Raw genomic sequence first — 23,440 nt, 5'->3', positions numbered from 1 at the left:
TAGTGTAGTGTAGTGGTGTTTGGTGCTACTTTACTGAGCTACCTGTGTCCTCTGGTGGTCGATCCAAACAAAAGGGACCACCAGAGGACCAGGTAGCAGGTATATTAGACGCTGTTATCAAAACAGCGTCTAATATACCTGTTAGGGGTTAAAAAAATCACATCTCCAGCCTGCCAGCGAACGATCGCCGCTGGCAGGCTGGAGATCCACTCGCTTACCTTCCGATCCTGTGAACGCGCGCTAACTTGGGCCAAAAAAATGTCTGAATGGAGCCTTACAGGGGGGGTGATCAATGACAGGGGGGTGATCAATGACAGGGGGGTGATCAATGACAGGGGGGTGATCAGGGAGTCTATATGGGGTGATCACCCCCCTGTCATTGATCACCCCCCTATAAGGCTCCATTCAGATGTCCGTATGTGTTTTGCGGATCCGATCCATGTATTCGTGGATCCGTAAAAAACATACGGACATCTGAATGCAGCCTTACAGGGGGGTGATCAATGACAGGGGGGTGATCAATGACAGGGGGGTGATCAGGGAGTCTATATGGAGTGATCACCCCCCTGTAAGGCTCCATTCAGATGTCCGTATGTGTTTTGCGGATCCGATCCATGTATCAGTGGATCCGTAAAAATCATACGGACATCTGAATGCAGCCTGACAGGGGGGTGATCAATGACAGGGGGGTGATCAATGACAGGGGGGTGATCAGGGAGTCTATATGGGGTGATAACCCCCTGTAAGGCTCCATTCAGATGTCCGTATGTGTTTTGCGGATCCGATCCATGTATCAGTGGATCCGTAAAAATCATTCGGACATCTGAATGCAGAATTATAGGGGGGTGATCAATGACAGGGGGGTGATCAATGACAGGGGGGTGATCAGGGAGTCTATATGGGGTGATCACCCCCCTGTAAGGCTCCATTCAGACGTCGGAATGCGTTTTGCGGATCCGATCCATGTATCAGTGGATCCGTAAAAATCATACGGACATCTGAATGCAGCCTGACAGGGGGGTGATCAATGACAGGGGGGTGATCAATGACAGGGGGGTGATCAGGGAGTCTATATGGGGTGATCACCCCCCTGTAAGGCTCCATTCAGATGTCCGTATGTGTTTTGCGGATCCGATCCATGTATCAGTGGATCCGTAAAAATCATATGGACATCTGAATGCAGCCTTACAGGGAGGTGATCAATGACAGGGGGGTGATCAGGGAGTCTATATGGGGTGATCACCCCCGTCATTGATCACCCCCCTGTAAGGCTCCATTCAGACGTCCGGATGCGTTTTGCGGATCCGATCCATGTATCAGTGGATCCGTAAAAATCATACGGACATCTGAATGCAGCCTTACAGGGGGGTGATCAATGACAGGGGGGTGATTAATGACAGGGGGGTGATCAGGGAGTCTATATGGGGTGATCACCCCCGTCATTGATCACCCCCCTGTAAGGCTCCATTCAGACATCCGTATGCGTTTTGCGGATCCGATCCATGTATCAGTGGATCCGTAAAAATCATAAGGACATCTGAATTGAGCCTTACAGGGAAGTGATCAATGACAGGGGGGTGATCAATGACAGGGGGGTGATCAGTGAGTCTATATGGGGTGATCACCCCCCTGTAAGGCTCCATTCAGACGTCCGTATGCGTTTTGCGGATCCGATCCATGTATCAGTGGATCCGTAAAATCATACGGACATCTGAATGCAGCCTGACAGGGGGTGATCAATGACAGGGGGGTGATCAATGACAGGGGGGTGATCAGGGAGTCTATATGGGGTGATCACCCCCGTCATTGATCACCCCCCTGAAAGGCTCCATTCAGACGTCCGTATGCGTTTTGCGGATCCGATCCATGTATCAGTGGATCCGTAAAAATCATACGGACATCTGAATGCAGCCTTACAGGGGGGTGATCAATGACAGGGGGGTGATCAATGACAGGGGGGTGATCAGGGAGTCTATATGGGGTGATCACCCCCGTCATTGATCACCCCCCTGTAAGGCTCCATTCAGACATCCGTATGCGTTTTGCGGATCCGATCCATGTATCAGTGGATCCGTAAAAATCATACGGACATCTGAATGGAGCCTTACAGGGGGGTGATCAATGACAGGGGGGTGATCAATGACAGGGGGGGTGATCAGGGAGTCTATATGGGGTGATCAGGGGTTCATAAGGGGTTAATAAGTGACAGGGGGGGTGTAGTGTAGTGTAGTGGTGTTTGGTGCTACTTTACTGAGCTACCTGTGTCCTCTGGTGGTCGATCCAAACAAAAGGGACCACCAGAGGACCAGGTAGCAGGTATATTAGACGCTGTTATCAAAACAGCGTCTAATATACCTGTTAGGGGTTAAAAAAATCACATCTCCAGCCTGCCAGCGAACGATCGCCGCTGGCAGGCTGGAGATCCACTCGCTTACCTTCCGATCCTGTGAACGCGCGCGCCTGTGTGCGCGCGTTCACAGGAAATCTCGCGTCTCGCGAGATGACGCGTAGATGCGTGACTCTGCGCAGGGCTGCCGCCTCCGGAACGCGATCCTGCGTTAGGCGGTCCGGAGGCGGTTAAAGAAGCATTTCAGAAATTGTATTCCCTGTCACCTATGCAGAGCAGGGGTTTATTCACGTCTAAAATTTTATAATGTCAACCCAAGAATGTAACAGAAAAATTACAGAAATTAATTAACCTGTCTACTTGGTAGAGCAGGGGTCTATGACAGAAAACAATTGTTTATTGTCACCCGAAAATGTAAAATAAAAATTATTGAAATTTATTAAGCTGTCAACTAGGTAGAGGAGGGGTATATTACACCCAAAAATTGGTGAATTTGACCATAAAATGTAACTGACAAATGTTTTTTTTTTTTTTTTACCAGTCTAATAGGTATAGCAGTGGTACATCACACCAAAAAAATTGCTGAATTTCACCAGAAAAAGTAACTGCCAATTTTTTATTTTTTTTTTTATTATTTTTTTACCGGTCTACTATGTATAGCAGTGGTACTTCACAACAAAAAATTTGTTAATTTCACCAGAAATACTAAGTATAGCAGTGGTACTATACAACCAAAAATTTGTTAATTTCACCCGAAAATGTAACTGACAATATATTTTATTTTTTAAACGGCCTACTAGGTATAGCAGCGGTACATCACACCCAAAAATTGGTAAATTTCACCATAAAATGTAGCAGACAAATTGTTTTATTGTTTAACCTGTATTCTAGGTATAGCAGTGGTACTTCGCACCCAAAAATTTTGAATTTCAACTGAAAATGAAACTGACACATTTTTTTTTTGTTAACCGGCCTACTAGGTATAGCAGTGGTACTATACACCCAAAAACTGCTGAATTTCACCCAAAAATGTTAATGACAATTTTTTTATTATTTTTTTTTAACTGGCCTACTAGGTATAGCAGTGGTACTATACACCCAAAAAATGCTGAATTTCACCCAAAAATGTTAATGACAATTTTTTTCTAACCGGCCTACTAGGTATAGCAGTGGTACTATACACCCCAAAATTGGTTAATTTCACCAGAAAATGTTAATGACAATATTTATTTTTATTTTACCGACCTGCTAGGTATAGCAGTTGTACTATACACCCATTAAATGTTACCATGTTTTTATTGAACACACCATGTAAACATTCCCAGTGCAGGTGGAAAAAGTATGTGAACCCCTAGACCAATGACATCTCCAAGAGCTAATTGGAGTGAGGTGTCAGCCAACTGGAGTCCAATCAATGAGATGAGATTGGAGGTGTTGGTTACAGCTGCCCTGCCCTATAAAAACACACACACCAGTTCTGTGTTTGCTTTTCACAAGAAGCATTGCCTGATGTGAATGATGCCTCGCACAAAAGAGCTCTTAGAAGACCTACGATTAAGAATTGTTGACTTGCATAAAGCTGGAAAGGGTTATAAAAGTATCTCCAAAATCCTTGCTGTTCATCAGTCCACGGTAAGACAAATTGTCTACAAATGGAGAAAGTTCAGCACTGCTGCTACTCTTCCTAAGAGTGGCCGTCCTGTAAAGATGACTGCAAGAACACAGCGCAGACTACTCAATGAGGTGAAGAAGAATCCTAGTGTGTCAGCTAAAGACTTACAAAAGTCTCTGGCATATGCTAACATCCCTGTTAGCAAATCTACGATACGTAAAACACTAAACAAGAATGGAATTCATGGGAGGATACCACAGAGGAAGCCACTGCTGTCCAAAACAAGCATTGCTGCACGTTGACAGTTTGCAAAAGAGCACCTGGATGTTCCACAGCAGTACTGGCAAAATATTCTGTGGACAGATGAAACCAAAGTTGAGTTGTTTGGAAGAAACACACAACACTATGTGTGGAGAAAAAGAGGCACAGCATACTAACATCAAAACCTCATCCCAACTGTGAAGTATGGTGGTGGGGGCATCATGGTTTGGGGCTGCTTTGCTGCGTCAGGGCGTGGACGGATTGCTATCATCAAAGGATAAATGAATTCCCAAGTTTATCAAGACAATTTTGCAGGAGAACTTAAGGCCATCTGTCCACCTTCTGAAGCTCAACACAAGATGGGTGTTGCAACAGGACAACGAACCAAAGCATAGAAGTAAATCAACAGCAGAATGGCTTGAACAGAAGAAAATACGCCTTCTGGAGTGGCCCAGTCAGAGTCCTGACCTCAACCCGATTGAGATGCTGTGGCATGATCTCAAGAAAGTGATTCACACCAGACATCCCTAGAATATTGCTGAACTGAAACAGTTCTGTAAAGAGTAATGGTCAAGAATTACTCCTGACTAGAGTTGAGCGGACACCTGGATGTTCGGGTTCGACGGGTTCGGCCGAACTTCGGAAAAAAGTTCGAGTTCGGGACCCGAACTTGACCCGAACTTGACCCCGAACTCGAACCCTATTGAAGTCATAGAAACATAGAAACATAGAATGTGTCGGCAGATAAGAACCATTTGGCCCATCTAGTCTGCCCAATATACTAAATACTATGGATAGCCCCTGGCTTTATCTTATGTGAAGGATGGCCTTATGCCTATCCCATGCATGCTTAAACTCCTCCACTGTATTTGAAGCTGCCACTTCTGCAGGAAGGCTATTCCATGCATCCACTACTCTCTCAGTAAAGTAATACTTCCTGATATTACTTTTAAACCTTTGCCCCTCTAATTTAAAACTATGTCCTCTTGTAAATAGTGGAAAATGGTGGCTCACTGAGGACGTGATCACAGAATTGGTGCTGCTAACCCGCAAGAGGGACACCCACCCTCTGGTCAAAAAACAGTAGTTATAGAATAGATAAGGGTGAGCACTCGACAAATGGCACTTGGAAATTAAAAGTTTAATTAAACACTAAAATATTAAAATACAATAAAATAATATACTGTTAGATGAAGGATAAAACGGTATAGACAATTTCATATATAAACAATTTCATATAAACAGTTCACATGTGTTCATAATTCGCATAAATATGCATAAATACACATTAGACCTATTCAGTATGCGTGACTTTTGATATAGGTTGGTTCAGTCAATAGCCTGAATAGGTGATCCCATTCAGCTGTTTCTTGGAACAGTTGAATAATCAGTTAATACAGCTCCAGTAATAATGTGTTGATATATATTTTTATGTTCACTCCATGTCCTCGATAAGTGATCCTATTCAATTGTCTCTTACAGCAATTGGTGCTGGATAATGGATAAAGGCACCTCCAGTGACGTCATTCAGTATCATATAAATTAGTTTGATTTGGCGTTTGCTGGTCTCCAATATAGTGCCGGCCTAACCCGTATAAGGGCAGATTGCGGAGGTAGTAGATTCTTACCTACCTCGTGTCTGATCTCCAATATAGTGCCGGCCTTATCGGTATAAGGGCAGATTGCAGGGGTAACAGGATCTTACCTTCCTCGTGTCTGTCCCAAACTTTCCTCTCATCCGGTGCGGGTGTCGCAGGATGCCGCTTGCCCGGCTCTGCACGCTGCTTCGTGAACTCACCCACTTCTCGCGGGAATTGAGGTTCTCTTCCGGGTTAGTCCGATCACGTGATCTATAGCAGCATAAACAAAGTAGCGGTCTTTTCCAGGTTATTGAATATCTCGCATGGCCATGCAAATTATTGCGGAGGTATTTTCTTCTTTATAACAGCGATCCAGCCCAGACGCGTTTCGGGAGCTCTGCTTCCCTTCATCAGTGGTATCGCTTCTGTAACAGTCTCCGCCTTTTATACCCACAATCTAGATCAAAGCTGTGGATACCTGGATTTCACTGGACCATAAATACTCTGTTGCGGTTTGAGTGCGTTTTATGTGCGTTTTTGCTAGCACTTATGCGTTTTTTTTATAATGTAAATGCATTTTCTCATACTAAAGCTCTTGTATAGAGGAGAAGATAGTCCAAGATTGCATAAATGAGATATTTACAATCTAGATTTCCAATTTATGTTTGTTTTGGCTTGTATTTTTGGCTTTTTTCTTTCCTGTTATTTTTCTAACAAATGGAGTTGTATATATTGGATATCCTTTAGTATATGACAAATTCATAAAAATATAAATAGTTTATAAATAATTAATTAAGATTGTCTCAAATTTATTAAAATTTGTAAAAATTTGATACGATCCAAAACATTCATATCATTATAGTAACATATAGATAGAGACATATAAATAAATCCTATTTTATAATAAATACAGAACAATTGAATATGGGTGCCAAGATGTGATGCAGTGATTTCATACAGGCCACTTTCATACAAGTGACCTGCAGAAAGTATGAACATATTTGTTATTTAAATATCCCCCAAAGGTCCTCATAAGGGGTAATATCTGAAAATTATTGGATTATTGGATTATTCCTCTACCAGCTTTGGATTGGTTCTACCCTAAAGGGATAGGGCCCAGATCCGAGTCCATGACACAGTGCCAATACCGGCCTGACTGTGGCATAAGGGTCGGATAACGGGCTACCTCCCTACAGGAATCCAAATAACTCCAGCTCGGCATTAAGGCCGACAGGTAACATGGAGCCAAATTCATAAATACGACGCGACTCAATTTTTGACATCTGCTTCATGTAGTTACCCCCTCGCCAGTGTTTATCCACCTTCTCCAATGCCATAAATGTTAAATTGGTAGGATCTTTATTATGTACTTCCATGTAGTGTTTTGATAGACAGTGTTTCTCATAGCCTTTCTTTATATTGGCTATGTGTTCGGACAGTCTGGTTTTGAGTGGACGTTTCGTTCTGCCTATATACTGTCTATTACATGGGCATTGGATAAGGTAGATAACTCCAACAGTATTACATGTTAGACACTCTTTGAAATTCCACCTATAAGTGTTTTGGGTAGAGGAAACTGTTGTTGTTTTCCTTGGCGTAGGGTTGATTCTACATGCTGTACATTTTCCACACTTAAAAAATCCCTTGAGGTTCATCCACGTACCTAGGATAGTTTTTTGGTTACCTATTGTAGATTTTGGTGTTTTGGTGGATGGGGCTATTTTTATGCCCAAATTGGGTGCCTTAGTGAACGCGACTAGTGGATTAATAGGTAAAAGGTAACCTATCTTTTTGTCACTTAGAATATGATGCCAATGGGTTTTCATAATTTTTTGGATTCTCTTATATTGGTCATTAAATGGAAGGACCATTCTGGTTTTTATGACCTCAGAATTTTGATTTATTTCTACTGCTGGTTTCTTTATTGTAAGGCAATCTTGTCTATCCAGTTGTCTAGTTTTTTCAAGAGCTGACTCTATAATTTTTTCAGGATATTTTTTCTTTAGGAATTGTGTCTTCATTTTTACTGCTTCTAGCTCAAAATCCCGATCTTGTGTGCAATTCCTTTTGATTCTGCGAAACTGGCCGAATGGGATGTTCGTCAGCCAGTTTGGCAGATGACAGCTTGAAAATTGTATAAAACTATTTGTAGATACCGGTTTAGAGAAAGTGTTGCAAATATATTTAGTTCCTTCTTTTTTTATTTTTAAATCCAAAAATTCTGTTTCATCTGACATCTTTGAGGTGAATTTTAGATTCAGTTCATTCTGGTTAAGTTCTCTAAGGAATGTCTGTAATTCTACACTTCCTCCTTTCCAGATAAAGATAATGTCGTCAATGAAACGGCGCCATAGGACCAGATCCGCCCCAAGCCTTGGTATTATATGATGTTGTTCCCATTCCGCCAAGAACAAATTGGCATAGCTTGGGGCGAATCTGGTCCCCATGGCGGTCCCACATTTCTGTAAGTAGTAGTCTTTTTCAAAATAAAAATAATTGTGGGTAAGGATGTACTCAATCCCCTCTATTATAAATTCTATACGGGGTTGTTCCAGAATACACTCCCTAATTAATTGATTTTTTACCGCTGACATTCCTTGATTGTGACTGATCACCGTATATAACGATTGTACGTCTAGTGTACCCATGATCCATCCTGACTCTGCTTCTAAGTCCTCCAATATCTGAATGATATGTGTCGTATCTTTTATGTAGGGCCTAGTCTTTTTTACAGTTGGTTGGATTTGTGTATCAATGTATTTTGATAAATTTGAGGAAATGGATCCTATACCCGATACTATAGGTCGACCCGGCGGGTCCTCCAAGGATTTATGAATCTTGGGGAGACAGTAGAAGATGGGTAACCTCCTCTGTGTCCCCAAGATATAATCATGCTCCTGGAGGGAGATCACCCGAGAATCCATGCCTCTCCTACATAATGCTTTTAATTCCGCATCAAACTCATCTAGTGGATCTTTTCTTAATTTTATATAGGTCTCAACCTCCATTAGTTGTCTCAAGCATTCTTTGTTATAGTCGGCCGTATTTAGGATAACAATTGCACCCCCTTTATCAGCGGGGCGTATGGTAATCCCTTCATTCTTCTGTAACTGTTTGATAGCATTACACTCTTGTCTGGTGAGATTGTTCTTTCCAGAGGAACCTATTTTCAGCTTGCGTATGTCTGTTTCTACATTTCTTTGGAACGCCGCCATTTCCATACTGATTTCATTTCTGGGGAACATTGTTGATTTATTTTTAAGCAAATTTTTGCCTGTTTGGTTTTTCTCTACAACCCTCCCTATTGGATTTTTCAAAAAATGTTTTTTTAGGCACAGATTTCTTATATATTTCTGTACACCGATATATACAGAGAATTTGTCCAGTTTCTCAGTTGGTGCAAACTTCAGACCCTTTTCTAATAATATCGTTTGGGAGTTGGTGAGATTAAACGTGCTTAAATTTATTATTGTTGTGTTATCTTCGTCTAGTGTCTCCTGTGTTGCCTCTCTCTTCCTTTTACTTCTTCTTGTCTTTTTTGTTTTATTTGTTGTTCTTCTATGTGCTCTTGGTGATAATGTCTCCTGGGATCCCTGTGGTTTCTCTGTGAATATGGGAGGTGCTCTCTTACTTGTGGACTGTGATAATGGTAATCTTCCGTGACCTGTTTTTGGTGATAATTTTTGTGCCTCAAATTGTACGGGTGTGTGTGTGATTCCAGATTGCGAATAGGTGAATTGTGTTCTTTGTATCTCGTCCGTGTTCTGTGATGTGCTGGGGTGTGGTCTAAAAAATGTTGCTGCTCTGACAACTGTTCATATCTGTTGTTTACTGGTACTGTGTATCCCATTTGTGTATCCTCTTCTATTATATTTTTATTGTTAGGAGGATTATCTCTGGGTGTATCCGTGTTGTCTTTGGTCTCTTCTACATAACGTTTATTTTGGGAACTTATATATTTCTGCCCTTTTCTATTTATTATTTCATTTTCAGTTTTGTCTAGACCTTTGCACAGTCTATCCTGCCAATTTAAATATTCTTCGTTTTTAGGGAGTTTGTCTATCTGTTCTTTTAATTTCATAATCTTCCCATTTAGATCGCCTAGTATCTCGGTCCTTCTCTTTATAACAAGTTTGGTCAGTGACACAGAATGAGAGAACAACAGTGTATTCCATTCTTCTTCAAACTTGTCACTGAGCAAATCTTGTGCTGGGATTTTGCTTATCCTTAGTCCCCTTGGTACTTTGTCATTTTCCAAATATTGTTGGAGAGATCTTATCTCCCAATGTTGTTTTATTTGCCTCTGTAGCAATCCTTCTAATTCTCGGAAAACATCAGTCATATTTCTCTCACCTTGTTGTTCATCATTACTATCATTAAATCTATATGTCTCTGCTCTTATCCTTTTTGTTTCCAAATGATGCCAGATGTCCATGATGACGTCGAGAGGAGCTCACACAATTGGGTGATTTCAATAGTCAAACAAATAGTGGAAAATGGTGGCTCACTGAGGACGTGATCACAGAATTGGTGCTGCTAACCCGCAAGAGGGACACCCACCCTCTGGTCAAAAAACAGTAGTTATAGAATAGATAAGGGTGAGCACTCGACAAATGGCACTTGGAAATTAAAAGTTTAATTAAACACTAAAATATTAAAATACAATAAAATAATATACTGTTAGATGAAGGATAAAACGGTATAGACAATTTCATATATAAACAATTTCATATAAACAGTTCACATGTGTTCATAATTCGCATAAATATGCATAAATACACATTAGACCTATTCAGTATGCGTGACTTTTGATATAGGTTGGTTCAGTCAATAGCCTGAATAGGTGATCCCATTCAGCTGTTTCTTGGAACAGTTGAATAATCAGTTAATACAGCTCCAGTAATAATGTGTTGATATATATTTTTATGTTCACTCCATGTCCTCGATAAGTGATCCTATTCAATTGTCTCTTACAGCAATTGGTGCTGGATAATGGATAAAGGCACCTCCAGTGACGTCATTCAGTATCATATAAATTAGTTTGATTTGGCGTTTGCTGGTCTCCAATATAGTGCCGGCCTAACCCGTATAAGGGCAGATTGCGGAGGTAGTAGATTCTTACCTACCTCGTGTCTGATCTCCAATATAGTGCCGGCCTTATCGGTATAAGGGCAGATTGCAGGGGTAACAGGATCTTACCTTCCTCGTGTCTGTCCCAAACTTTCCTCTCATCCGGTGCGGGTGTCGCAGGATGCCGCTTGCCCGGCTCTGCACGCTGCTTCGTGAACTCACCCACTTCTCGCGGGAATTGAGGTTCTCTTCCGGGTTAGTCCGATCACGTGATCTATAGCAGCATAAACAAAGTAGCGGTCTTTTCCAGGTTATTGAATATCTCGCATGGCCATGCAAATTATTGCGGAGGTATTTTCTTCTTTATAACAGCGATCCAGCCCAGACGCGTTTCGGGAGCTCTGCTTCCCTTCATCAGTGGTATCGCTTCTGTAACAGTCTCCGCCTTTTATACCCACAATCTAGATCAAAGCTGTGGATACCTGGATTTCACTGGACCATAAATACTCTGTTGCGGTTTGAGTGCGTTTTATGTGCGTTTTTGCTAGCACTTATGCGTTTTTTTTATAATGTAAATGCATTTTCTCATACTAAAGCTCTTGTATAGAGGAGAAGATAGTCCAAGATTGCATAAATGAGATATTTACAATCTAGATTTCCAATTTTGTTTGTTTTGGCTTGTATTTTTGGCTTTTTTCTTTCCTGTTATTTTTCTAACAAATGGAGTTGTATATATTGGATATCCTTTAGTATATGACAAATTCATAAAAATATAAATAGTTTATAAATAATTAATTAAGATTGTCTCAAATTTATTAAAATTTGTAAAAATTTGATACGATCCAAAACATTCATATCATTATAGTAACATATAGATAGAGACATATAAATAAATCCTATTTTAAAATAAATACAGAACAATTGAATATGGGTGCCAAGATGTAATGCAGTGATTTCATACAGGCCACTTTCATACAAGTGACCTGCAGAAAGTATGAACATATTTGTTATTTAAATATCCCCCAAAGGTCCTCTTAAGGGGTAATATCTGAAAATTATTGGATTATTGGATTATTCCTCTACCAGCTTTGGATTGGTTCTACCCTAAAGGGATAGGGCCCAGATCCGAGTCCATGACACAGTGCCAATACCGGCCTGACTGTGGCATAAGGGTCGGATAACGGGCTACCTCCCTACAGGAATCCAAATAACTCCAGCTCGGCATTAAGGCCGACAGGTAACATGGAGCCAAATTCATAAATACGACGCGACTCAATTTTTGACATCTGCTTCATGTAGTTACCCCCTCGCCAGTGTTTATCCACCTTCTCCAATGCCATAAATGTTAAATTGGTAGGATCTTTATTATGTACTTCCATGTAGTGTTTTGATAGACAGTGTTTCTCATAGCCTTTCTTTATATTGGCTATGTGTTCGGACAGTCTGGTTTTGAGTGGACGTTTCGTTCTGCCTATATACTGTCTATTACATGGGCATTGGATAAGGTAGATAACTCCAACAGTATTACATGTTAGACACTCTTTGATATTCCACCTATAAGTGTTTTGGGTAGAGGAAACTGTTGTTGTTTTCCTTGGCGTAGGGTTGATTCTACATGCTGTACATTTTCCACACTTAAAAAATCCCTTGAGGTTCATCCACGTACCTAGGATAGTTTTTTGGTTACCTATTGTAGATTTTGGTGTTTTGGTGGATGGGGCTATTTTTATGCCCAAATTGGGTGCCTTAGTGAACGCGACTAGTGGATTAATAGGTAAAAGGTGACCTATCTTTTTGTCACTTAGAATATGATGCCAATGGGTTTTCATAATTTTTTGGATTTATGTCCTCTTGTAGCAGTTTTTCTTCATTTAAATATTCTTTCCTCTTTTACCTTGTTTATTCCCTTTATGTATTTAAAAGTTTCTATCGTATAACCTCTGTCTCGTCTTTCTTCCAAGCTATACATGTTAAGGTCCTTTAATCTTTCCTGGTAAGTTTTATCCTGCAATCCATGTACCAGTTTAGTAGCTCTTCTCTGAACTCTCTCCAAAGTATCAATATCCTTCTGGAGATATGGTCTCCAGTACTGAGCACAATACTCCAAATGAGGTCTCACTAGTGCTCTGTAGAGCGGCATGAGCACCTCCCTCTTTCTACTGGTAATTCCTCTTGCTATACACCCAAGCATTCTGCTAGCATTTCCTGCTGCTCTGTGACATTGTCTGCCTACCTTTAAGTCTTCTGAAATAATGATCCCTAAATCCCTTTCCTCAGATACTGAGGTTAGGACTGTATCACTGATTTTATATTCTGCTCTTGGGTTTTTACGTCCCAGGTGCATTATCTTGCACTTATCCACATTAAATATTAGTTGCCAGATTTTTAACCATTCCTCTAGTTTTCCTAAGTCCTTTTCCATTTGGTGTATTCCTCCCAAACTTTTGAGCACCCGAACTTTTGGGGACCCGAACTTTTGAGCACTAAAATGGCTGTAAAAATATCATGGAAAGGGCTAGAGGATAGGGATGAGCTAACCCGAACTGTATAGTTCGGGTTCGTACCGAATTTTGGGGTGTCCGTGACACGGACCCGAACCCGAACATTTTCGTAAAAGTCCGGGTTCGGGTTCGGTGTTCGGCGCTTTCTTGGCGCTTTTTGAAAGGCTGCAAAGCAGCCAATCAACAAGCGTCATACTACTTGCCCCAAGAGGCCATCACAGCCTTGCCTACTATTGGCATGGCTGTGACTGGCCAGTGCAGCATGTGACCCAGCCTCTATATAAGCTTGGGTCACGTAGCGCTGCACGTCACTCTGCTGATTCAAGCATAGGGAGAGGTTGCAGCTGCGACGTTAGGGCGAGATTAGGCAGATTAACTCCTCCAAAAGACTTCATTCTGTGATCGATCTGCAGCTGTGGATCATTGAAGTGCTAATATCGACTTGCTCACTTTTTTGAGGCTGCCCAGAACGTTTTTAGATCACTTTTTTCTGGGGTGATCGGCGGCCATTTTGTGACTTGTGGTGCGCCAGCACAAGCTATCACCAAGTGTATTTAACCATCAATAGTGTGGTTATTTTGTGCTATATCCTACATCAGCTGCAGGCTGAGCCTGTGTCACCGAAGTGCATTTAACCATCAACAGTCTGGTTATTTTTTGGCCATATACTACATCAGCTGCAGGCTGAGCCTGTGTCACCGAAGTGCATTTAACCATCAACAGTCTGGTTATTTTTTGGCCATATACTACATCTGGTGCAGGCTGAGCCTGTGTCACCCAAGTGCATTTAACCATCAATAGTGTGGTTATTTTTTGGCCATATACTACATCAGGGGCAAGTTGAGCCTGTCACCCAGCGCCTAAAAAATAGACCTGACATTTCTATTCAACCAAATTTGTACTGTTTTAGCTGGTCAAGTTATTTGTAGTGACCGTAAAAGCACAGTTTTTGTTCTGGGTTGAAAAACTATTCCCAAATTTGCCATTCTCAAAATAACTAGTTTCTGCTATATGAGGCCTACTTGAAATCTATCCCAAAAAGGATATCTTACATTGAAGGTGCTGATAGTGTCATTCAGAAAAACCTAAGACACACGCTACCGTGCAGATAGAAGTCTGATTCTGTGATTAAACCTATACCTGTCACACAGCGCAAAAAAAAACAGGCCTCACATTTCTATTCAACCAAATCTGTACTGTTTTAGCTGGTCAAGTTATTTGTAGTGACCGTAAAAGCACACTTTTTGTTCTGGGTTGAAAAACTATTCCCAAATTTGCCATTTTCAAAATAACTAGTTTCTGCTATATGAGGCCTACTTGAAATCTATCCCAAAAAGGATATCTTACATTGAAGGTGCTGATAGTGTCATTCAGAAAAACCTAAGACACACGCTACCGTGCAGATAGAAGTCTGATTCTGTGATTAAACCTATACCTGTCACACAGCGCAAAAAAAAACAGGCCTCACATTTCTATTCAACCAAATCTGTACTGTTTTAGCTGGTCAAGTTATTTGTAGTGACCGTAAAAGCACAGTTTTTGTTCTGGGTTGAAAAACTATTCCCAAATTTGCCATTCTCAAAATAACTAGTTTCTGCTATATGAGGCCTACTTGAAATCTATCCCAAAAAGGATATCTTACATTGAAGGTGCTGATAGTGTCATTCAGGGGTGGAAGAGATAGAATGCACTAACGCACAACCACTTATTTTTCCTGATGATGAGGACATGGGAATACCACCTCAGCACGTCTCTGATGATGACGAAACACAGGTGCCAACTGCTGCGTCTTTCTGCAGTGTGCAGACTGAACAGGAGGTCAGGGATCAAGACTGGGTGGAAGACGATGCAGGGGACGATGAGGTCCTAGACCCCACATGGAATGAAGGTCATGCCACTGACTTTCAGAGTTCGGAGGAAGAGGCAGTGGTGAGACCGAGCCAAAAGCGTAGCAAAAGAGGGAGCAGTGGGCAAAATCAGAACACCCGCCGCCAAGAGACTCCGCCTGCTACTGACCGCCGCCATCTGGGACCGAGCACCCCAAAGGCAGCTTCAAGGAGTTCCCTGGCATGGCACTTCTTCAAACAATGTGCTGACGACAAGATCCGAGTGGTTTGCACGCTGTGCCATCAGAGCCTGAAGCGAGGCATTAACGTTCTGAACCTTAGCACAACCTGCATGACCAGGCACCTGCATGCAAAGCATGAACTGCAGTGGAGTAAACACCTTAAAAACAAGGAAGTCACTCAGGCTCCCCCTGCTACCTCTTCTGATGCTCCCGCCTCGGCCTCTTCTGCTGCTGCCGCCGCCTCGGCCTCTTCTGCTGCTGCTGCCGCCGCCTCGGCCTCTTCCTCTGCCTCTGGAGGAACGTTGGCACCTGCCGCCCAGCAAACATGGGATGTACCACCAACACCACCACCTGCGTCACCAAGCATCTCAACCATGTCACACGGCAGCGTTCAGCTCTCCATCTCACAAACATTTGAGAGAAAGCGTAAATTCCCACCTAGCCACCCCCGATCCCTGGCCCTGAATGCCAGCATTTCTAAACTACTGGCCTATGAAATGCTGTCATTTAGGCTGGCGGACACACACAGCTTCAAACAGCTCATGTCGCTTGCTGTCCCACAGTATGTTGTTCCCAGCCGCCACGGCCAGCTCCTCTGAGGGCAGGGTTAGCATGGCAGAGATGTGGAAAAGTTTTGTCACCACGCCACAGCTAACTGCACCACCACCTGATACGGAACGTGTTAGCAGGAGGCAACATTTCACTAACATGGTGGAACAGTACCTGTGCACACCCCTCCACGTACTGACTGATGGTTTGGCCCCATTCAACTTCTGGGTCTCCAAATTGTCCACATGGCCAGAGCTAGCCTTTTATGCCTTGGAGGTGCTGGACTGCCCGGCGGCCAGCGTTTTGTCTGAACGTGTATTCAGCACGGCAGGGGGCGTCATTACAGACAAACGCAGCCGCCTGTCTACAGCCAATGTGGACAAGCTGACGTTCATAAAAATGAACCAGGCATGGATCCCACAGGACCTGTCCATCCCTTGTGCAGATTAGATATTAACTACCTCCCCTTAACAATATATTATTCTACTCCAGGGCACTTCCTCATTCAATACTATTTTTAATTTCATTTTACCATTATATTGCGGGGCAACCCAAAGTTGAATGAACCTCTCCTCTGTCTGGGTGCCGGGGCCTAAATGTGTGACAGTGGCCTGTTCCAGTGGTGGGTGACGTGAAGCCTGATTCTCTGCTATGACATGAAGAAAGATTCTGTGCTGACATAAGGCCAGATTCTCTGTTACGGGACCTCTCTCCTCTGCCTGGGTGCCTGGGCCTAAGTGTGTGACAGTGGCCTGTTCCAGTGGTGGGTGACGTGAAGCCTGATTCTCTGCTATGACATGAAGACAGATTCTGTGCTGACATAAGGCCAGATTCTCTGTTACGGGACCTCTCTCCTCTGCCTGGGTGCCTGGGCCTAAATGTGTGACAGTGGCCTGTTCCAGTGGTGGGTGACGTGAAGCCTGATTCTCTGCTATGACATGAAGACAGATTCTGTGCTGACATAAGGCCAAATTCTCTGTTACGGGACCTCTCTCCTCTGCCTGGGTGCCTGGGCCTAAATGTGTGACAGTGGCCTGTTCCAGGGGTGGGTGACGTGAAGCCTGATTCTCTGCTATGACATGAAGACAGATTCTGTGCTGACATAAGGCCAGATTCTCTGTTACGGGACCTCTCTCCTCTGCCTGGGTGCCTGGGCCTAAATGTGTGACAATGGCCTGTTCCAGTGGTGGGTGACGTGAAGCCTGATTCTCTGCTATGACATGAAGACAGATTCTGTGCTGACATAAGGCCAGATTCTCTGTTACGGGACCTCTCTCCTCTGCCTGGGTGCCTGGGCCTAAATATGTGACAGTGGCCTGTTCCAGTGGTGGGTGACGTGAAGCCTGATTCTCTGCTATGACATGAAGACAGATTCTGTGCTGACATAAGGCCAGATTCTCTGTTACGGGACCTCTCTCCTCTTCCTGGGTGCCTGGGCCTAAATATGTGACAGTGGCCTGTTCCAGTGGTGGGTGACGTAAAGCCTGATTCTCTGCTATGACATGAAGACAGATTCTGTGCTGACATAAGGCCAGATTCTCGGTTACGGGGCCTCTCTCCTCTGCCTGGGTGCCTGGGCCTAAATATGTGACAGTGGCCTGTTCCAGTGGTGGGTGACGTAAAGCCTGATTCTCTGCTATGACATGAAGACAGATTCTGTGCTGACATAAGGCCAGATTCTCTGTTACGGGACCTCTCTCCTCTGCCTGGGTGCCTGGGCCTAAATGTGTGACAGTGGCCTGTTCCAGTGGTGGGTGACGTGATGCCTGATTCTCTGCTATGACATGAAGACAGATTCTGTGCTGACATAAGACCAGATTCTCTGTTACGTGACCTCTCTCCTCTGCCTGGGTGCCTGGGCCTAAATATGTGACAGTGGCCTGTTCCAGTGGTGGGTGACGTGAAGCCTGATTCTCTGCTATGACATGAAGACAGATTCTGTGCTGACATAAGGCCAGATTCTCTGTTACGGGACCTCTCTCCTCTGCCTGGGTGCCTGGGCCTAAATGTGTGACAGTGGCCTGTTCCAGTGGTGGGTGACGTGAAGCCTGATTCTCTGCTATGACATGAAGACAGATTCTGTGCTGACATAAGGCCAGATTCTCTGTTACGGGACCTCTCTCCTCTGCCTGGGTGCCTGGGCCTAAATGTGTGACAGTGGCCTGTTCCAGTGGTGGGTGACGTGAAGCCTGATTCTCTGCTATGACATGAAGACTGATTCTGCGCTGACATAAGGCCAGATTCTCTGTTACGGGACCTCTCTCCTCTGCCTGGGTGCCTGGGCCTAAATGTGTGACAGTGGCCTGTTCCAGTGGTGGGTGACGTGAAGCCTGATTCTCTGCTATGACATGAAGACAGATTCTGTGCTGACATAAGGCCAGATTCTCTGTTACGGGACCTCTCTCCTCTGCCTGGGTGCCTGGGCCTAAATGTGTGACAGTGGCCTGTTCCAGTGGTGGGTGACGTGAAGCCTGATTCTCTGCTATGACATGAAGACAGATTCTGTGCTGACATAAGGCCAGATTCTCTGTTACGGGACCTCTCTCCTCTGCCTGGGTGCCTGGGCCTAAATGTGTGACAGTGGCCTGTTCCAGTGGTGGGTGACGTGAAGCCTGATTCTCTGCTATGACATGAAGACAGATTCTGTGCTGACCTAAGGCCAGATTCTCTGTTACGGGACCTCTCTCCTCTGCCTGGGTGCCTGGGCCTAAATGTGTGACAGTGGCCTGTTCCAGTGGTGGGTGACGTGAAGCCTGATTCTCTGCTATGACATGAAGACAGATTCTGTGCTGACATAAGGCCAGATTCTCTGTTACGGGACCTCTCTCCTCTGCCTGGGTGCCTGGGCCTAAATATGTGACAGTGGCCTGTTCCAGTGGTGGGTGACGTGAAGCCTGATTCTCTGCTATGACATGAAGACAGATTCTGTGCTGACATAAGGCCAGATTCTCTGTTACGGGACCTCTCTCCTCTGCCTGGGTGCCTGGGCCTAAATATGTGACAGTGGCCTGTTCCAGTGGTGGGTGACGTGAAGCCTGATTCTCTGCTATGACATGAAGACAGATTCTGTGCTGACATAAGGCCAGATTCTCGGTTACGGGACCTCTCTCCTCTGCCTGGGTGCCTGGGCCTAAATATGTGACAGTGGCCTGTTCCAGTGGTGGTGACGTGAAGCCTGATTCTCTGCTATGACATGAAGACAGATTCTGTGCTGACATAACGCCAGATTCTCTGTTACGGGACCTCTCTCCTCTGTCTGGGTGCCGGGGCCTAAATATGTGACAGTGGCCTGTTCCAGTGGTGGGTGACATGAAGCCAGATTCTCTGCTATAGCTTGAAGAGACTGATTCTCTGCTGACATGCAGCCAGATTCTTTGCTATGGCATGAAGAGACTGATTCTCTGCTGACGTGAAGCCAGATTCTCTGCTATGGGACCTCTGGTTCATTTTTATTTTTTTAATTTTTATTTTAATTCATTTCCCTATCCACATTTGTTTGCAGGGGATTTACCTACATGTTGCTGCCTTTTGCAGCCCTCTAGCTCTTTCCTAGGCTGTTTTACAGCCTTTTTAGTGCCCAAAAGTTCGGGTCCCCATTGACTTGAATGGGGTTCGGGTTCGGGACGAAGTTCGGGTCGGGTTCGGATTCCGAACCCGAACATTTCCGGGAAGTTCGGCCGAACTTCTCGAACCCGAACATCCAGGTGTTCGCTCAACTCTACTAGAGGGCTGCAAATGTCGTCAAAATGTGGTTAAGAGCATGGCAAGTGCTCTGCAAACAAATGTGGATAGGGAAATGACTTTAAATAACATAAAATACGTAAAAATAAAAAATAATAATCTTAATCTAGGAGGACCAGGTCCATATGGAGTAGGAGGTTGAGGAGGGGTGGATGTGGCGGTGTAGGTGGAAGTGGCGGTGGACGAGGAGGAGGTAGCCTACACTGCTTTTTGTTTTAAAATTTATTTTTATTTTTTAAATTAGTGTACACCCCAGAATGTTGGGAAATATAGCCCTCCAGTCGTGCTAAACACACGTTCAGACAATACACCGGCTGCAGGGCAGGCCAGCACCTCCAAGGCCTAAAGGACAAGGTCAGGACATGTGCCCAATTTGGAGACCCAGAAGTTGCAGGGGCTGACCCCTGTCAGTTAGTTTGGGTAGGCGTGTGCATACTTACTGCCCCACCATGTCGCACGTCCCCGTGATGTTCACAATCCAATTTGATATCTGCTCTATTAACTTTCGATGTTCTTTTATGCGCCTACCATGCTGATTACGGGTGGTGGGGAATCAGGGTTCTAGGCCGGAGAGGGAGCGTGAGAAAAAGAGACCAAATTTAAGGGAGATAAATTTATTTTAAAAAATTGGGATCGAGAAGCAATGTGGGAAAAGCTATTGAGGCGCAAATGAGGGACAAATTACAGAAGCCCAAATGCAGGCCAAAAGAATTGTGGGAAAAGCTATTGAGGCGCAAATGTTGGCCAAAAGAGTATAGTGGAAATGTGGGACAAAGTATTGAAGCTTAAATGTGGTACAACTTGTTTAGGTTTAAGCATTGAATCAAAGGAGGTGGCACGCATCAATTAAAGAAGCATTTCAGAAATTTTATTCCCTGTCACCTATGCAGAGCAGGGGTTTATTTACATCTAAAATTGTATAATGTCAACCCAAGAATGTAACAGAAAAATTACAGAAATAAATTAACCTGTCTACTTGGTAGAGCAGGGGTCTATGACAGAAAACAATTGTTTATTGTCACCCGAAAATGTAAAATAAAAATTATTGAAATTTATTAAGCTGTCAACTAGGTAGAGGAGGAGTATATTACACCCAAAAATTGGTGAATTTGACCATAAAATGTAACTGACAAATGTTTTTGTTTTTTTTACCGGTCTAATAGGTATAGCAGTGGTACATCACACCAAAAAATTGCTGAATTTCACCAGAAAATGTAACTGCCAATTTTTTTTTTTTTTTTTTTTTTTTTCCGGTCTACTACAGTTGCAAGAAAAAGTATGTGAACCCTTTGAAATGATATGGATTTCTACCACAAATTGGTCATAAAATGTGATCTGATCTGATTCATTCAAGTCACAACAATAGACAATCACAGTCTGCTTAAACTAATAACACACAAAGAATTAAATGTTACCATGTTTTTATTGAACACACCATGTAAACATTCACAGTGCAGGTGGAGAAAGTATGTGAACCCCTAGACTAATGACCTCTCCAAGAGCTAATTGAAGTGAGGTGTCAGCCAACTGTTGTCCAATCAATGAGATAAGATTGGAGGTGTTGGTTACAGCTGCCCTGCCCTATAAAAAACACACACCAGTTCTGGGTTTGCTTTTCACAAGAAGCATTGCCTGATGTGAATGATGCCTCGCACAAAAGAGCTCTCAGAAGACCTACGATTAAGAATTGTTGACTTGCATAAAGCTGGAAAGGGTTATAAAAGTATCTCCAAAAGCCTTGCTGTTCATCAGTCCACGGTAAGACAAATTGTCTATTAATGGAGAAAGTTCAGCACTGCTGCTACTCTCCCTAGGAGTGTCCGTCCTGTAAAGATGACTGCAAGAGCACAGCGCAGACTGCTCAATGAGGTGAATAAGAATCCTAGAGTGTCCGCTAAAGACTTACAAAAGTCTCTAGCATATGCTAACATCCCTGTTAGCGAATCTACGATACGTAAAACACTAAACAAGAATGGATTTCATGGGAGGATACCACAGAGGAAGTCACTGCTGTCCAAAAAAAGCATTGCTGCATGTTTACAGTTTGCAGAAGAGCACCTGGATGTTCCACAGCAGTACTGGCAAAATATTCTGTGGACAGATGAAACCAAAGTTGAGTTGTTTGGAAGAAACACACAACACTATGTGTGGAGAAAAAGAGGCACAGCACACGGACATCAAAACCTCATCCCAACTGTGAAGTATGGTGGTGTGGGCATCATGGTTTGGGGCTGCTTTGCTGCATCAGGGCCTGGACAGATTGCTATCATCGAAGGAAAAATGAATTCCCAAGTTAATCAAGACATTTTGCAGGAGAACTTAAGGCCATCTGTCCACCAGCTGAAGCTCAACAGAAGATGGGTGTTGCAACAGGACAACGACATAAAGCATAGAAGTAAATCAACAACAGAATTGCTTAAACAGAAGAAAATACGCCTTCTGGAGTGGCCCAGTCAGAGTCCTGACCTCAACCCGATTGAGATGCTGTGAGCCTGTGGCATGACCTCAAGAAAGCGATTCACACTAGACAGCCCAAGAATATTGCTGAACTGAAACAGTTCTGTAACGAGGAATGGTCAAGAATTACTCCTGACCGTTGTGCACGTCTGATCTGCAACTACAGGAAACGTTTGGTTGAAGTTATTGCTGCCAAAGGAGGTTTAACCAGTTATTAAATCCAACGGTTCACATACTTTTTCCATCTGCACTGTGAATGTTTACATGGTATGTTCAATAAAAAACATGGTAACATTTAATTATTTTTGTGTTATTAGTTTAAGCAGACTGTGATTGTCTATTGTTGTGACTTGAATGAATCAGATCAGATCACATTTTATGACCAATTTGTGCAGAAATCCATATCATTTCAAAGGGTTCACATACTTTTTCTTGCAACTGTATGTATAGCAGTGGTACTTCACAACAAAAAATTGCTGTATTTCACGAGAAATACTAAGTATAGAAGTGGTACTATACACCCAAAAATTTGTTAATTTCACCCGAAAATGTAACTGACAATTTATTTATTTTTTTAAACGGCCTACTAGGTATAGCAGTGGTACATCACACCCAAAAATTGGTGAATTTCACTATAAAATATAACAGACAAATTGTTTTATTGTTTAACCTGTATTCTAGGAATAGCAGTGGTACTTCTCACCCAAAAATTGTTGAATTTCAACTGAAAATGTAACTGACACATTTTTTTTTTTTGTTAACCGGCCTACTAGGTATAGCAGTGGTACTATACACCCAAAAATTGCAGAATTTCACCCAAAAAATGTTAATGACTATTTTTTTTTTTTTTTTTTAACCGGCCTACTAGGTATAGCAGTGGTACTATACACCCAAAAAATGCTGAATTTCATCCAAAAATGTTAATGACAATTTATTTTTATTTTTTAACCGACCTACTAGGTATAGCAGTGGTACTATACACCCAAAAATTGGTTAATTTCACCAGAAAATGTTAATGACAATATTTTTTTTAATTTTACCGACCTGCTAGGTATATCAGTTGTACTATACACCCAAAAATTTATTGATTTCACCAGAAAATGTAAATGACAATTTTTTCTTTTTTTTTTCTTTACTGGCCTACTAGGTATAGCAGTTGCACTATACACCCAAAAATGTGTTAATTTCACCAGAAAATGTTAATGACTATTTTTTTTTATTTTTTAACTGGCCTAAAAGGTATAGCAGAGGTAC

The sequence above is a fragment of the Bufo bufo genome, chromosome 3 (assembly GCF_905171765.1).
Source record: "Bufo bufo chromosome 3, aBufBuf1.1, whole genome shotgun sequence".
In the NCBI taxonomy this organism is placed as follows: Eukaryota; Metazoa; Chordata; class Amphibia; order Anura; family Bufonidae; genus Bufo; species Bufo bufo.
The sequence above is the reverse complement of the archived record's forward strand: the minus strand, read 5'-3'. Positions refer to the sequence as shown.